The sequence below is a fragment of the Rattus norvegicus genome, chromosome 1 (assembly GCF_036323735.1).
Source record: "Rattus norvegicus strain BN/NHsdMcwi chromosome 1, GRCr8, whole genome shotgun sequence".
Taxonomy (NCBI): Eukaryota; Metazoa; Chordata; class Mammalia; order Rodentia; family Muridae; genus Rattus; species Rattus norvegicus.
In genome coordinates this window covers 124,838,088-124,853,988 of record NC_086019.1, presented here as the reverse complement: position 1 = coordinate 124,853,988, position 15,901 = coordinate 124,838,088, and the positions used below count along the sequence as shown (strand labels likewise).

At 37.7% G+C, this 15,901-nt stretch overlaps 1 non-coding gene across 1 annotated transcript; it reads left to right on the top strand.

The window, feature by feature from the left end:
• Nucleotides 1–15,780: 15,780 nt before the first annotated feature.
• On the top strand, nucleotides 15,781–15,879 carry Mir344i (microRNA 344i). Its single transcript, NR_106682.1, has one exon. It is a non-coding gene; the product is annotated as a microRNA 344i (primary transcript).
• The last annotated feature ends 22 nt before the right edge of the window (nucleotides 15,880–15,901 follow it).

Genomic DNA, 15,901 nt, shown 5'->3' with positions numbered 1-15,901 from the left:
ACCAGCTGGAGCTCCTCCTTTTACCCCCCTCTCCTGGCCCTTGCCAGATCCAGACCCAGGCTCCAACTCCATTCTCAGCTGGTACATGACATCCCACTGTGCCTGGATGTCTGAGAGCCTGGGAACCAAATGGCCCTCGCCTCCTTGCAGGCCTGGGGACTCCCGAGACAGTTCCTGCTGCCTCTTGCCTCAGACTGAGTTTTCTCACCCTTCAAATGTTGACTCCAGGCTTCTCTACAGCCTGACACCATCTATGTGAAAACATGGGGTAAGCAGGGTCACTTCCTGCCTCCCTGAGCAGCTGTGTCCATTAGGAGGACAGGGGACTTTAACAACCCTATAGGTTTTGGTGTTTTTTCTTTCAGGGATGGGTTTCTGACTCACTTGTTCAGAGATTTTGTGTTTGGGGTGTGAGGGTAATTCAGGGCTTGGTAAGATTTCATGTTCAAGGGTTACTAGATTTTTTTCACTCACTTTTTCTGTCATTGGGCCTTAGGTTATGGTGGGAAATCCTTCCTGCCTGCAGCTGGTTTTTGCTGAAGCACCATCTCTGGGGAACTGCTTGTTGGGGGAAGAGTGGCTAAAGTTTTTGTGCTACCACTGTGGATAGCTTCTCTGAGACAAATCTTGCAGTGGTGTTTCACAAGAGCCAGGAAAGAGTTAGCATCATGGACAACGCCTCACAATGATAGTAGGCTGAGGTAGGATAGTGTCCCCACTGTGGACAGATCCTGAGGAGCAGCCATATCTGAAGCACGAAGGTGATATGCTACCATGCATAGCCTCTGAGACAGCTGCAGGCTGAGAAGATGTCAGGATGCCATTATTCTGACAGCTCCTGACGATCCTTCTCACTGCAGCAGAAGGCTAGGGCAGAAACGAGGGGCTTGGTCGATTTTGTGGCTTGTCACTTAGGAAGTACACCACAGCCTTGATAGTGTGGTGTGCTGCTCAGGGACTGGGACATGTATGTCAGTCTCCTTTCTGGAAGTCATTCTATTGTTTATGTTTTCTATCCTCATTGGATCTTAATTTTTTCTCTAAATTACCTCTTAAATTATATACCATGCTAATTGGTAATATTGCTTTATTGGGGTTCTAACTCATCATACTTTTATTTAATACAATTAATATATAGAAGAGCACTGTAACAGAAGTAAAGGTCTGATTAATGTCATAACTCATGAACATAACCATAGTATCTGGAAATCTGAAAACTGCAGAAAGAGCAGTATGCTCTATTTGGAAGCCCACAGGTACTATCAAAAGGGCAGAGACAGAAAAGGAGGCTTTCTTGTTAATAGCCAGGGTTAAGGCCATGAAGTCAGGCACATGCTAAGCGCCAGGTACCACAAGCTGTTTTTGTCTGTTGTTAATTGGATCCAGAGCCCAAGGTAAAGTCCATTTCTTCTTACTGTATCTGTTAACTTTCTTTAATTGTGCTATAGCATATAGTAAGTAAGAATATCAGACTGAAACTACACATCTAATGAAGATCTCCAGGATTGGACTTTTTATTTCCTTTCTTCGGATTGTCCTCCTCTTCCTCCTCCTCCTCCTCCTCCTCTTCCTCCTCTTCCTCTTCCTCCTCTCTACCTCTTCCTCCTCTTTTTACTTCTTCCTTCTCTATCCTCTGTCTATCTCTCTCCTGATTGGTACCTAATCCATTCTTTTATTTTCATTCACACATGAAGACAAACAGAAAGAACCAAAACTAATATTAATTCATAATCAATGAATCTTGTGGCCTATAGTCTGAAGTGCCGATCTCAGCTGCTTTGAGGGTCCAGTAAACAGTTTGAATACAATGTGTTCCTAAGAGAAGAAGGACTACTTCTGACATCTGAATTTTTTTAAGATCCAATGGAAATATAGGATTAACAAGGTACTTCTGGATTCTTCCTGTTGAAATAAAAATTTAAAAAGGTGGGGGGGGGAGCAGAACTGGTTCCTGTGTACCCTGGTAGTCATGCTTTCTTGCTAGTTCTGTCTCCAGCAGGCCATTTGAACTAGCACTAATTTATCTCAGTGACTCCAAACTGCCTCCATCTACTTTCTGACCCCCTGGTCGTGAGCCATTCTAACACAGCACCCTGTCAGGCCACTCTGTCCTCACTCACAGCTCTCTTGGCTGGTTTCTACCATACCAGGCATACACATCCCAATTGCATGGAGGCTCCCAGTGCTTCTGGCACCATTCACTCCCTTAAACTCAATTATGTCACCACATGAAAGAACATATCCCATAATACCCTCTGATCCAATTGATAAGATATAATTTGCCCATCTAGACAATGTAAAATTCCGTACACATCTATGCCTTAAGAATAGACGTAAAAATATTTAATTTGGGCAGGAATCCACCAACACCTTCTCTCAACTCCCTCATCCTCACACTGGACTCCTCTGCCTCTCTTAAAAATTTCTACCTCCCATCCTTCCTTCTTGTCCAACAACAGGTCTCATTCTATCCTGTACCTGCCTTCAGGTGCACAATGACATCAACTTACATCTCCCTTGTTTTTGTGAGAGTGGTTTTTATCTGTATCATCTTCTGGAACTTTGGCCTTATATGTGGCTACTGCCTCTGTTTCAGGCATGTCACTCACAACTCTGCCTTAGTAAAATGAGATAAACATGGCTTATTTTATAGTTTCACTTTAACCTGAAACTGACTGAAACAGGAGAACTTTATCTCTTATACTCCCTTCCTTGACACACTCTGTGTAGAATTGCTATGTGAAGAACAGTTTCCTGCTGTGACACTGAGAATCTCTGAATGTTCAGGGCTTTGCCACCTAAGAGCAAAAACTCACATTGGCATGCTCATTTTCCCAGCCTTCGGCTATTAAGAGACTCAGATGTTCTTTCTATATTCCAATCTGAATTCCACTGTCATATATAAGTTGACACTGCTATGTGACAAATATTACTCTTTTCTATTTTCTATCCTCTCTTTTCCTCTCCTCTCCTCTCCTCGCCTCCCCTCTCCTCTTCTCTTCTTTTCTCCCCTCTACCTGACCATTCCATTTTTGAGGAAAGCCTCCACTTTACTCCAAGATTTGTGCATACGACCATAGAAGTAAATTTACTCAGTGATTTTTTTCTGTCTTTTTGATTTTACTTTCCACTTAGTTATTATCGTGAATTCATCAGCTCCATCTTTCAACAATTTCTACAGTTTGCTAGTTTAGTTACATCCTTTGACTGAGTCATTCTTTGGAAGGCAAAACCATTTTGCAATCATTTTTACTATAGATCTCCTTGCAGCTATTGTGTTTCATATGTTGCTTTTATTTCATGCAAATTTCCTTTTTTTGATGGAGAATTTTGAGAAGGCAAGAAATCAGGGGCAGAGGACATGACAAAGTGTGGAATAGTAGAGGCTCAAGAAAAGAGTCACATGTAACAATAGATGAAATTTAACATGGAGAGATCTCAGAGGAAAATTTCTCACGTAAAACTTATGGAATCATGGAATCTCATAGCAATATTTTCAAAAGTAGTTATGGTGAGATAGGTATCCATGTGCTGATGATATTTATATAGCGTGCACAGAGAAAGGATGTAAAGTACTTACAAAAGGGTTACATACTTTTATCTGTCAAAAGAAGTAATGAAAATGAACAAGTACCAACTCTCAAAGAAGATCCATTCTAAGACCCACAATAAAACTTAAAGGACAATGAATTAGGTACAGACTACACCAGTTTGAAATCACACGAGCAATTGATGAGTGATCTTTCTCTGCATTCTCACCTACATGTGCTTTCACCTGAATTTTTGATTTTAGCCATTCTGATTAATGTAAGGTGGAATCTCACAGTAGTTTTGATTTGAATTTACTAAGCACTTGTACATTTCCTTAAGTGCTTCTTGCCCATTCAAGACTTAATAATTAATTGTTGAAAGCTGTGAGTTTGATGTCAAAGAACACCTTCTTTAGTTAGAAAACATCAGTGATTACAGTATTTACCACGGGATTACCTTTTGCTAAAAGTAAGAATTACAAACCATGGAAAGGGGGATGCTCAATTGATCTTTGAAGCAGTTCCTGTATTATTTGTGTTGTAGGTAAAGTTTACCCTGTTTATATGCTCCTCATATGCCATTTTGGGAGCTATCGGAGGCAGAGAAATGGCTACTTGTCTCTCAGTAGTTTATGAATTAAGGATGTCAGTGCAGAATTTAAGATTCTCCTCTGAGCAAGAGTATCAATTGTCCTGTCATGTAATATATGATGAATTATCTGTTTTCCCTAAAGAGAAGGAGGAGGATTTTCTGGTTTTGCCTACAAAGCTCAATCTGATCTGGCTCTGGAGAGAGGAGCAACAGACATCTAATAGTTCTTGTTATTCATTAATTCTTACCCAGCATTTAACTTACACATATGCTAATTACTCTGGTGAGGTAGTGCCCTATCCAACAGAAAGGGTATTGGATTGACTATGCTTAGACCAGGGACTGGCCCCATTAGGACATGTATGCTTGTTAGAAGAAGTATGTCACTGTGGAGGTGGGCTTTGAAATCCTTCTCCTATCTGCTTATGAGACAATCTTCCCTTCTCTGCCTTCAGAACAAGAGGTAGACCTTTCAGCTTTTCCAGTACGCTGCCTGCTTAGATGCTACCACGTCTTCCTGCCAGGATGATAGTGGACTAAATGAATCTGTAAGCTAGCTCCAAATAAATGTTGTCCTTTCTCAGAGTTGCCTTGGTCATGGTGTTTCTTAATATCAACGGCAATGCTAAACAAGACAGAAGTCCTGCTGTGGAATTGTATTTGTAAAATACAAATAAAAATCATAACATATCTTACATCTATTTAAATAGTTTTCTCATATTTACTTATTTACTTATTTTACTTACTTGCATTTTCCTAAGGAAGGGTTTATGCAAATTATATAATGCGAATTGTATATAATGCAAATTATATATATTATATAATATTATATTATATAACATATATAAGGATATCTGCATATAGGTGTTTAAGTTAATTATAAATTCTTTTCTTAAGAATTTCAATCTAATATTGTCCATGCATGGAATTCTAGTTTAAAAACCATGACCTCTATGGTCTTACACGTCAACAGCTCAACAGAAAAAAAGTTTATTTTACAGCAAGATTTTCAAAGATAAGGCTTCCATTTTTAAAAACATAACCTAATTGATCGGGTGGCTATCAGAGAGTTAAATAGTTGTAATTCTATTTATCCATTTTATTATATGTATTGTTTATGTTTTGGTTAAAAACATAAATAATTCAAAAGGAAGAGTAGCAAACAAACTTAACAATTATTGTATGAAAAATTTTGTAGGGGAATTGTCAAGCAGTATCAGGGGCCCTAATTCACTATATGTCACATCTTTTCCTTGTGACATAATTTGAATCCTTCTACATTTTTAATTTTTAGTATGTGCATCCTAGTTTTTGGAAAAAACACTTGAGGTGTAATATAATTAGGATCCATTTTCACATACTCCATGGAAGTGTTATTGAACACCAAGCTAAAGTCCAATGATCCAACTAAGTTTCAACAGTAAATATTTTAAAGAATCACATCTCAAATTTAGAAAAAGGGATTGTTCAATTTAGGAGATATGTATCATCGCCATTAATAAAGGTCAAATCCAAAAGATATCTAGAGTAGTACAATAAGTTATTATTACCTATACAATTGCTATTAAAATGTTAGGCCCTGCATGTTTCTAGGTAATCCATGGAAAAATATAGGGCAACTTTTATGACTTAAGCAGCAGGTAGAGAAGTTTTGTTTATTTGATCGTGTCTTTGTTTGGTTTAGCTCTTTTATGTCTTCAAAATATCTGTTAGATGTATATTATCTAACATAATTTAGCTGAGGAAACCATGTTAAAACTAATATGCTAGAGTTATTATTGAGTTAGCCATGTATGAGTATCCAGTTCCTGGGTTTAATTATAGATATTATGTTAATTCAATTAAGTTACTAATAGAAGCCTTTATTTGAAATAGTTTGCCTCATAGCTATTCAGAAGCACATATTGTCTTTTTTCCTGGCTGTACATTCTGTCCATATCACAGAATCAGGAGGCCACATCACAGAACTCGGAGAACGTTGAGACAAGGAGGCTTGGAGATTGAGGTATTACTGTCAAATCCCTTCTCCAGAGCTGTTTTTTCAGTAAGGCTGCATGTGTCTTTTCTAATATTATACATACCCATAAGAAAACTAAAACTGTAAGAATATAACACTGACATATATTTTCATAACAAATCTGTATGCACCTTCATATAGAAGTAGAAAACCTGAAATGATTAACCACTACATTTTCTATTTTGAAAGATATCACGTTGCCAACAATATAAGTACTTGCAACCAAGAGGCCATTAAAGAGAGATGTATAAAACCAAAAGAAAGAGTATCTGGGTTTTTGGGCAGAAACCAGGGAAGTCCTTAGGTTTAAGGCAAGGATGTCCCAAGAATATAGGGACTCTTCTATCCCAGCTATGGTAAGCATGCCCATAGGGATTGCAGGACCCAATATATTTCTTATTTCATTTTCTATTCTAGGATACAAAGCCAAGGGGTTTTCTCAGTATAGGAAAAAATACTTTCATAGGAAACATTTCCACGCTTTTTGTGACTCTTCTGAGGTAGGGCCATGTACTCACTGATTGGCCAAGCATGTGTGTATGCTGAGGCCTCAGGAGGGAACACTAGGAATGGTGGCTCAATTAACATTTTCAGGTTGAATCAATAAAGCCCCTTACCTGGAGGTCAAACTCTGAGCAAAAAAGGGGGAGGAGAGGAAAGACAGTCAAAGGATGACTGGACTGCCCAGGAGGCATATAGCCCTTCCAGCCTCATTAAGGGCATGAGTAATTATAAATGAATGTGAACTATGTAAGTCTGCTTTGAGATCTCATGTTACTAATGAATTTCATTTTCCCATCTTGTATGTTTGCACAGAACATTTGTATGGTTAAACTTAATTGTGTCGGCTTTTTTCCTTGCCCAGATTGCTTCCAAATAATTGATATGTGGGCTTATAAATTTATTCAATAAATTTTAAGTACAATGACTGAGCATATATCCCTATCCCTCTATACTATCTTAGTATAGTCACAAGCCATTTGCCCTGAGTTACTTGTATCTAGTCTCTATTTGGTTCACTCTGTTCTAGCTCTCTATCCTCATGGAGAAATCCCTTGGTGAATTTTCCTCATGCCTGCCCTCATGGTGACCTATGTTGACTTCCTCTACCCCTTGGACCATCTCCTCCTGGATCCTAATCTGCCTCATGGTGAATTTCTTCCATCTGGCTCTTCTCCCTGGGATTCCAGGCTAGAATGGAAAGTCCAGCCTTGATAATTCTGCTGCCCATAAATTTGCTTTTCATCTTGTAATTAACCAATCAGATGTAATTTGGGAACATTCTATACATAATACCCATATATGTTCTTCTTCAATATTCATGACACTGCCCATGTCTGGATATTGTCAGCATCTGCATACACAGAGCTGTATCAAGGACCAATTCCCAACATCTTTTAGATTTCTGATGCAGCTTAATATGATATATGGTAGAAAAGAAAAATACTATGAAGAGCAGCTACACTCTATTAAAAATAGAAAAGCTCCAACACTCCCTGTCAACAAAGCATCACTGCTTTGGTCAGGGTTGAAAAGTGTTTCTTCGAGGTCTATTCCAACAACCCTAAGCAGGCTTTTAGAAGTCCTATATTCAAGGTCATATACCTAGTTAAAAATCCTGCAGAAGAAATTGTATGCTGGGTCACCCCAGCAACCCTCATGTGAGAAGTGACTTCTCTAACATTACCTTGTACATGTGGAATTGGCAGTCACTTAGAACCTCCAATAACTAGGAGAAATAGGATGATTGTGTTCCCACAGACCAGTGGGTTTGATAATGGCGGTGTAGAGATTTCTTATGCCGAATTCTGGGAGGAGACTTTTACCTGGGACAGGAGATCAATGATAAAGTCTATCTTCCTGGATTAGTAGGCAAAAGGAAATTTTGCTGTAGATAAAGCTGTAAAGGTCAATGTGGATAGTCCTGCCAGTTCTGACTACTTTCTCTTCGCACTCTATCTTGGATTTTTGGTCCATGGACAAATAGTTAAATGTGGCCATTTGAGAATATGCTGTCTGTAGAAAGGAGAACCTTCTTCAAATTTCTCTATTGTTTTAACTAATCTATCACCATCTATCACCCCAAAACCTGAGACCCATTGAAGTATTATAGTAACAGGAAAAGAATGACTTAGAAAAGTAAAAGATACAACTTGAATCCTGCCTTTGCTAAAGATAAATGGAAAGTCCCTGAGCCAACATGTAGATATTACTCTTATTTCTGTTCAAGTGTATGAAGGTGTTCATCAAAAACTTTTCAACAATGAAACTGCTAGAATTACAGAAAAGCTTCAGTAAGCAAAGAACTCTCACAGCCTGGCCTGCATGTTCACTGGATATGGGGACAGATTGCATCACTGTGTGAGCTCTGGAAACAGATAAACTGAGCAATATATCCTCATATCCCCTGTTGGACATAGTCTTCATAAATGGGGACAATAGATGGTCATCAATTTCTGATTAATTATCTCATATAAGTTATAATAAACACAGTTCCATCACCATAGAAAATACCCATTGATATTAGATACTAGAAGAAAGTAGAGATGGGAAAATCATTGCTGAGGGAATTAAGTATTAAAAAGAAATAATTCATATCCACTTGACTGAGATTGATAGTTTAGGTCTCACCGCTGACTTAAACATAGGAAGTAATAAGCAAGAATCTGGAGGCAGGCATGGAGTTCTAGTTAGTTTGAATGAACTCTTTGGATTTCTTTAAAGTTGGAAAGGCTTTAGCAGATTTGTGAAGTTATACCAGCCTTCAGAGATTATCTGGAAAGTGAGATAGATTCCTGTGGGAGGGAAAAGAAAGAATAAGCCTAGCAGCCAGGCTATGGGTGATATATGAAGTCAAATGTAGGAAGTTCTTATGAAAAATAACTCAAGACAGAAAATACTTTTGAAAGAAACAAACAAGAAAAATAGCCAAAGGAAAATCAGAATAGACACATACAGATGCAAAGGCATACATATTCACACAAAATTAAGTGGCAAAAAACACAAAACCATAAATTATTATCCATTATTGACATGCCAACAAAGGACATGAAAGGAAAAAAAAACAAAGAAACACCACCACCATCAACAAAAACAGCAAAACCAAACAAAACACTGAGTGAGCATTGTAAGAAAAAGAATCACCAAAATGCTATTGAGTGCTTTTTTGTATGCTATATAATTTTGAGTTTTGGACATTTAAGTATAATTTGTATATGCAATGAGATTCCATCAGAAGAAACTAATTTTTCATTCACTTGCATTAATCAACTGGCAGATAGTGGTTTTGGGACAGGTCATGTACTGACTTTTTCTTGCCTAATATCCAATAACCATCTGGAAGCATAGAACTGTAATGCTGGCATCAAGAGTATCACAGATTCTATGTTCTAATCCACATTCCTTTTTTCTAGTAAATGTTATTTCTGCTGTGTGGGAAACATTTTTGTTTACTCTTCCTATTATGGGCACTCTCATTTTTATATCAGACAAGGTAAGAGTCCTGGTTATATCCTCAATGAAAGAACTTTCATATGAAAACTTCATTTCTTTATATTTACTTTTGAAATTCATATTTAATCACAACATATTCTTCTTGACTTTACTCTCTCCTCAACCTTCCTATACCCATTTCCACTATCCTTCAAATTCAATTATTTCAGTTTATACTTCTTATATGTATTATGATGTGAATACCAAGACATGACCTTTCAACATTTTCAACAAGGTAGGAAAATTGGGAAGGAGAGAATTGGGATAAAGAGGGACAAATTGTTTGTTGGAACCTAGAAAAGGTCTCAAAATCTCCTGGGATCTTTGGTTTGGATTAAATAAAATGGGTAGGAGGAGGTCACTATCACCCTGTAACTGAATGGTAGCTCCCTTACATTTCTGTTGAAAAAGCCAGTCACTTAAAAATTTCATATGTCTTTCTCCTCAGCGGTAAACAAGAGGGAGTTTAGTTCATTGTGTACTAGATTCACCGTACTGATAAGGTTGGAAAGATATTGAACTAGACCTGATTGTTGAGGGCACTGCATTTTAAAAACTAAGCTTTGTTTATGTCCACATCTTATATAGCATCAAATCACAAGCATCAATTATTATATAAATAGTAATATAAATGTTTCAATAGTAATTCAACTAATAATATAAAATATTTTCTTCATTAGATATAAGTGACATGCTATCCCTTAATTTGCCTGATCCATTTTGGAAACAGTTCAATACTAAAATATATGTCATATACAATAAACTGTCTATGGCTAGTTCAATTTCTTCCTACCACTCCTCAGAAGCTTGCCATAACTCCACTCCTTACGCCCAAGTTCTATACCTTGATAGATGTTTATCTAGAGAAAAATTATAAGCCTCTGGTACTTCACTGTCTCTTTGTTTTGCTCCCATGTATTTAAATATGCTACCTACATATTGTCTTGTTTAGTATTAGTATTTCTGGAATGAAATACCATTACAAAAAGCAACTTGTGGTAGAAAGAATTTATTTGGATTATACATTGTCTTAAGGTTTCTATTGCTGTAAATAGACACCATGGCCATGGCAAAACTTTTAAAGGAAAACATGTCACTGGAGCTGTCTTATAGTTCACAGGTTTAGTCCATTACCATCAAGTGCAAAAGCATAGCAGCGTGCAAGCATGGAGGTGGGTTTGTGGGGCTAAGTGTCCTGTAGCATTCAGGCAAAGAATTTAGGGAGGGAGGGATACTTATTCTTGATGCCCTCAAGATGACATTTTTTTGCAACTCTTATAATGGGAAACATTTATTTAGTGCTGGCTTACAATTCAGAAGTTTAGTACTTTATCATCGAGGCTAGAAACTTGTTAGTGAGCTGGCTGTAGAGAAAGCTTAGAATTCTACATCCAGATCCCAAGGCAGCAAAACAAAATTGACATTTGGCATGGCTTTTGCTTCTTAAACATCGAAGCTCCTCACCCCTCTCTGCCAGAATAAAACACTGCTTGAAAAAGAGAGAGCCACATCTAATCTAGCAAAACCAGATTTCCTAATATTGACATTCCCGAGTAGCCTACGAGGATCATTTTCATTCACACTCAAACATTTTATTCGGTAAGAGCTAGATTTCGGAGCTGTGATCACAGGAGCATAACTTCAGAAATTGTGGGTCAAATTAATGATTTGTAACTCTCTTTCCACTGAATGAGTATACTCATTTTAAAATTCTCCAATTGGAAATCAATAATCAGGCTATGTCTATTGGTGACCATTGAAGAGTGTGTATCTATTAAGTTCTTTCACCAAAAGCTTTCATCATCCCAAAATATTTGCAAAAATAGAATCAATGTTAGTCTGATTGTATTCAGGATGCCAACTGAACTCAACTCAACTCAATGATACAGTGTAATGTGTCATCATCATACAATCACACACCTAATGAAACAGACCCAGTGGAATTAGGAAGAGCCACCTCCACTCTGAATTTGACCACTCACCATATGAACCAAAAGGCCACAGACACTAATGAGGTATTCTTGTATTTAGCCAGAATGAAATCCGGGAATGAGCAGATAAAGGTTCAGGTTCCTTACCTTAATGGCTGCATTTCTCTATTGTTAGCTAAAGTAAGCACCCTGAAACACCTAGGTAGGAGACAAAAGAAATTGAGGACCTTCTATTCTGGAGAAATCTCCCAGTTTACACCAGACTCTTGCTTCCCATTACAAGGTTTGAGACTCTCTCTCTCTCTCTCTCTCTCTCTCTCTCTCTCTCTCTCTCTCTCTCCTTCTGAACACTTAGTTAGGGGTCCTATTTCTGTGAGAAAACACTATGATTCTAAAACAACATTGTGCAGGACAAGGTTTATTAGGCTTCTAATTTGCCATGCAATCTAATTTGCAGTGCATCGTTAAGCAAATCAATCCAGGAACTCAATTAGTACAGGGACCTGGAAGCAGTAACTGAGACAGAGGACATTGAGGGATGCTTCTTCTGTATTGTTTCACATGTATTCATTAGCCTGCTATCTTATTTAACCCAGGACTGCCAGCTGAGTTATCCACTACCCACAGAGAACTGAGACCTTCCCCTTTAACCACTAGTTAAGAAAATGCCTCACAGGCTTGCCTATGACCATTTTCTTAATTGAGGATTTCTCCTCTCAGATGACTTTAGCTTGTGTGAATTTGTCATAAAAACACCTGTCATAGCCCTTAATGCATTATTTATTTACACATATACAGTCAATTACAGACAACCATAACCAATACAAACCAACACACATAGGATATTTACCAGTCAAGCTTCTCATCCAAGGCTCTAGGCAGGGCTTGATCAAAAGCTCCACTTCATAGAAGGGGAACTGCTCCTGCGTTTACCGAGCCACCAGTAAAGTCAGTGCTACCTTCTGGTATTCTTTTTAGTTTGGTTAATAAAGATTCTGCTCCTGTTTAGTTTGCTGAAAATTTTTCCTATGTCCAAGGGTACCAATTTTGATTAATATCTTCCCTTCCTACCTGAGACTCGAAATATTTATTTTATGATATACAAGAAAGAATATTTCCTAAATTTTTCAGTATTACACAGAAATGAGAACTGCTTCTTACAACTTTTGCAAATACATTCTGTGAAGAATTGCTATATCAGTGTCAGCTCTTATCTGAAGATTTGAGACTCTGACCATTTAGTCCATGTCACTTTTTACATGGTGTACCATGGCCAGGTATATCAATGATATATAGTGTTGGAATACTATTATTGACAGTCTACTGATTAAGAGTGCCAAAGATACACCTTTCCATTCCTGACTTTACTTTCAGAATGAAATTGACACTGCTGTTTGGGAAATAATTAGTCCCATAATTTAACTCACTATTCTCCCTCTGTCTGCTCACACTTTTTCATTGATGACAGGCAAAGAAAGAAGCCTGCCCATACTTCCATGGAAAGAATTTTACCTATAAAATGTCTTTGCTCTATTTGGCTTGTTACTTTGTCATTTCTGACCAAGGTCTTCTCATTAGCAACCCATTACCCCTCCAGTGACTTTAGGTATGCTCCACCTAAATCATGTACATTATTGAAATTATATTATTTATCTGAGTTGCCCTTTGAATCAAAATAATTTTTAAAAATTGTTTTCATTTTATACTAATTTGTAACTCTTATACTTTTCATGTTAATTTTACAACCCCCAAATTAATCTTCTTGTAAAGAATCTGAGAGGAAAGCATAACCAAAGTGATAGTCAACAGATACAGAGATGAGACATTTCAATGGGGCATTTGATAAAAAAAAATGAGTGGCATGGATTATTTGGGGGGTTGCATTAATCTGAGTTAGGGACTTGTTGAACTATAGTTTTAAATATTTTGACCTTTGTCATTGTGGGATTTTTGTTAATGCAGCTATCCTTTTGTCACAATTCTTATTTGTCATTGTGTAAATAGTGTCATTTAACCCATTGTTTCACTGGCCTTGCCTCGATAAGGCTTTATTTTAATTTCTGGTCTGTTGTCAATGTCCTGTCTTGGGCAAAAGATCATTTTTCCTTATGTCTATTCAAGTAGAGAAAAACAGCAGGAACACAGGAACACATTTCTATACCTAGTTTAAAATTACTTCCTTACCAATGCTAATGCATTTTAAAATTGTATGAATAGTATTTATATTGGATGTTGTCAGATCCCACAGGTGCTCATTCTGTTTCTCAGGAAGGTCTCTAACACATATACTCCAGTGATTCTTCAGACCCAGACTCCAGGATGTCTGACAGCAAAAAGCTTGGGAGATATTTCTTTAATATCCAATAGTCTTACTGTGCTTATAAAGTATGATTGGAATCTTACTGCTGAAACTATGCCAGCTCTGCAGGTTCTTGAGGTGCTCACAATGTAGATGTAGGCCACCACATTTATACATGGATTATAGTGGAAAGCCAAATACTTTCTAACATTCAGTTTTTATTGTTGATTTGCTTGTCTTACAGATATGGATATATGTTTTATTTTTTAAACACACATGTAAAAACCAAGGCATAAAGATTTGCACAAGCACTCCCAGTATATGGAGGAGATGTGGCCGAAAGTTCTCCGAAATTTGTTGAGCAGCCAGCCTAGAATACTCAGAAAATTCTAGTCCATTGGAAAGCACTGTCTCTTATAAAGCCAGAGTGGGTAGATATCTACAATGTAAAGAACATTTCCTGGACATGACAGGCCATTGATCACATGAAATTCTAACATCTAAAACTGAATGCACAAAACTTGTATCAAATCAAACCAGAAATATCCCACTATGATTGTAGTCAGGAGGTACTCTTAAATGAGTAGCTATTGACATTTAAAGTAATGCTACAGATAGAAAAGTTGGGTTTTTTCATATGCACTTGTGTGCGAACACACACACACACACACACACACACACACTTTACATTAAAAATATACAGAGCTGTTTATCATCTCTTTTCTAACACTGCTCTTAAATTGTTTTCCAGTATGACATTTTAATATACTACATACTAATTGGAGATGTGGCTTGATCAGTTTGGGAAAACACCATTTCTATATTTACCTCTACTGGCCTGTTACAGATTATTCTAACACACAAAAAAAGATTAGATGCAGTGTGATAACTCATGGATATAATCATAATAATACTTGGGGAAACTGACACAGGGAAATTGCTTCTCTCACTGAGGCCAGATCAGTCTTTCTTTCTTTCTTTCTTTCTTACTTTTTTTTTTTTTTTTGTAAATGAAGGCACAAGGGAAGCAATAGTCGATTTTATCCTCTGGCTGCCATATGTCTGTGAACATCTCTATGGCCTCCTCACATCGAAAACTCTGTGTGTGTGTGTGTGTGTGTGTGTGTGTGTGTGTGTGTGTGTGTTTGTGTGTGTGATAAGCACATACATACAAGCACACACTCTCTCTCTCACACACCCCCCACCAGCATCACCACCACCAACAACAACAACCACACAAGAAGTATTAAATTGACATAGAATTTAACAGGTTTGTTTTCCTAAATTATCTCTAAATGATTTCCTGACCATCATGGCACTTCAGGATACTTCAGACACACTGAGTATATTGCTTGACCAGGGTTCAAAATGAACATTTCTTTCATTAATGCAAGCAGCACGTTGCAGGATGGTCTAATAGAAATAAAATTCTAATCAGGGGTGAAGGCTCACACATGTAATAACGGCCCTGGATGAAAGTGACACTGGCAGATTGCAAAGATTAAGCAACAAGCTGTACTTGCCAGCCCGAAGGCGTCAGAATGAGAATGATTCAGACCAAAATGGACTCTTTATAGTTAATAGCCATTAACTAGATTCAAGCAGCCAGATAAATGCTCAGCCTCCGGGTGCCACTGGCTGTTTTTATTTGATGTTCATTAGAGCCAGAGACCAGATTAAATTATATTTTATCCATTTTCCTTTTAATTTCTCTGCTTCTGCTGCAGTGTAAAGGGAGGGGGGAGAGGGGAGAGAGATGAAACAATCGCTTTGATTTAAATCTCCCTAGATACAGCAGGTTTTTTATCTCCATCCCTTGGATTGAGATCTCTCTCCTGATTGGCCCTTCCTCCCTTCTCCATTTGAATGCACACACTCAGCAAATCAAATGCAGACAGAGCTAATAAAAGTGAGGGAGCACAGGGCTTTTGCAAGTCAGGCTCCTGGCTGGAGTCCAGCTCTAAGCTGGATCCAGGCTCTAGCCAGGGCTTGACTGCACTCTGCTCAATAGAGAAGGGGAACTGTGAGACCTGTAGGAGA